Source organism: Scyliorhinus torazame, chromosome 11 (assembly GCF_047496885.1).
Source record: "Scyliorhinus torazame isolate Kashiwa2021f chromosome 11, sScyTor2.1, whole genome shotgun sequence".
NCBI lineage: Eukaryota > Metazoa > Chordata > Chondrichthyes > Carcharhiniformes > Scyliorhinidae > Scyliorhinus > Scyliorhinus torazame.
Window position 1 is genome coordinate 12952372 of NC_092717.1, and position 2149 is coordinate 12954520.

Here is a 2149-nt window from a genome sequence, read left to right on the forward strand (position 1 = left end):
AGAAAGCACAGCTTGATAACAATGTTAATTGGCACTTGCCAGCCCGAATCTGAACATTGTCCAGGTCTTGCTCTACGAGACACAGACTACTTCAGTATCCAGGTATTTGTGAATGGAGCTGAACGGCTGTGTAATCATTAGAGGACAGCCCCACATCTGACCCCCGAATGGATACTGATAACACAGCTGAAGATGGTTGGGTTTAGGATGCAAGGATTGAAGGTTTTCCTTCTTGCCCTACCTAGAACACAGGATGTGAGATGTGTTTGATAGTTTTGTCCCAAGCATTTCCTCAGCACTTCTGGACCGCTAATTCTGATTGGATTCCTCTTAGTTTTCACTGGATATTCATCTCCATTTAATCACTTTTGCTTTAACTTTTAGCTTTGGATAAACAGCCAAATAATTTATTCAAGCCTCATGGTATCCTAAACTGGAGATTGCTTATTCCTAGCTCTTTACCCATTAGCGTTAAGGAATCAATACATTAGCCATTGGCTGTGACGCTTCAAAGTCATTACCTTCCTCGCTGTGCACATTCTAATGAGGTCTCCAGAATATGTCGCCATAAATCCGCCACGAGAATGATCTGGCCGGCAGTATTTCTGGCTCCGTATATATGAACATACGTACCAGCATACGGCCATATGAACTAGGAGCAGGAGTAGGCCACTCGGCCCCTCGAGCCTGCTGCACCATTCTATAAGAACGCGGCCGATCTGACTGTAACCTCGACCCCACATTCCCGACACCCCGATAACCTTTCACTCCCCCCCCCCTTGTTAATCGAGAATCCACCCAGCTCTGCCTTAAAGATATTCAATGTTTTTGCTTCCACTGCCTTTTGAGGAAGAGAGTTCTAGCGATTCATGACCCTCTGACAGAAAATATTTCTCCTCATCTCACCCTAAATGGGTGACCCCTTATTGTTAAACAATGATCCCCCTTGTCCTCGATTCTCCCACAAGAGGAAACATTCACCCTGTCAATATCCCTCAGAATCTTATATGTTCCAGCAATCTACGACCCTTGAAACACTTGCACATTAACATTGTTAGAAGTCTTACAACACCAGGTTAAAGTCCAAAAGGTTTATTTGGAATCATGAGCTTTCAGGGCATAGCTCCTTCAAAAGGTGAGTGAAGATGTGGGTTACACAAACACAGCAAACAAAGCCAATGATGCAAGGTGATACTGGGAATGCAAATCTTTGCGGGTAATAAAGTCTTTACAGGTCCAGACGGCTGTGACATGCATCCTGATGTCAATCTCTGGTCCATCGTTGTCCCTTTTGATATCTCACTTTGGTAAAACAAACTCAGAAACAAAATAGAGGCCTGCGCCGACCCCAACACATTTATCCAACTGGGGTTCACATGATGTTGGCGGCTTTGGGATCATACAAAAACTCTGTCGCTCGTGACGTTGCTAACCTTTCACCTCTGAGATCACTGACCTACGCTGGCTCTCGGTGAAGTAAGGCCTTGATTTTGAAATTCTCATCCTGGTTTTTTAATTCCTCCACGGCTGTGCCTCTCTCCGTCCCTGGAATATCCTCCAACCCCACAACCCTTTGAGGTATCTGCGCTCTTCTAATTCTTGACCACCCCTGAGTTTAATCGCTCCGCCATTGGTGGCTGTGTCTTTTTTTTAATTACTCTTTCTGAGTTACCAAGCCAGGGCTCAGAGTGGACAGGGGCGAACACCTAATCCAGCTTCTCGCCTGCTCCAAAAACCAATTCAAATTCAAATTGAATCCAATTCATGGTCCCCACAAGTGAGACGTACTAGATATGAGCCAAAAGGCAGAGCACATACTACACTTGATCTTAGCCAAAAGGCCGTGAAGCGATGGTGGCTGTGTCTTTTACTACTTTGGCTCCAAACTCTGGAATTCCCTCCCTATACCTCTCTGTCTGTCCACCCACTTTCCCCCGTTATGAAACAGCCTACCTCTTTGACTCCGCCCTGGGTTACATGCCCTAATAGCTGGGCTGGGTTAGCACTGGGCTAAATCGCTGGCTTTGAAAGCAGACCAAGGCAGGCCAGCAGCACGGTTCAATTCCCGTACCAGCCTCCCCGAGCAGGCGCCGGAATGTGGCGACTACGGGCTTTTCACAGTAACTTCATTTGAAGCCTACTTGTGACG

At 46.3% G+C, this 2149-nt stretch overlaps 1 non-coding gene across 1 annotated transcript; it reads right to left on the bottom strand.

Annotated features, from left to right (window-relative positions):
* Positions 1 to 1655: 1655 nt before the first annotated feature.
* LOC140386107 (U2 spliceosomal RNA) lies at positions 1656 to 1853 on the bottom strand. Its single transcript, XR_011933576.1, has one exon. It is a non-coding gene; the product is annotated as a U2 spliceosomal RNA (small nuclear RNA).
* Between the last annotated feature and the right edge of the window lie 296 nt (positions 1854 to 2149).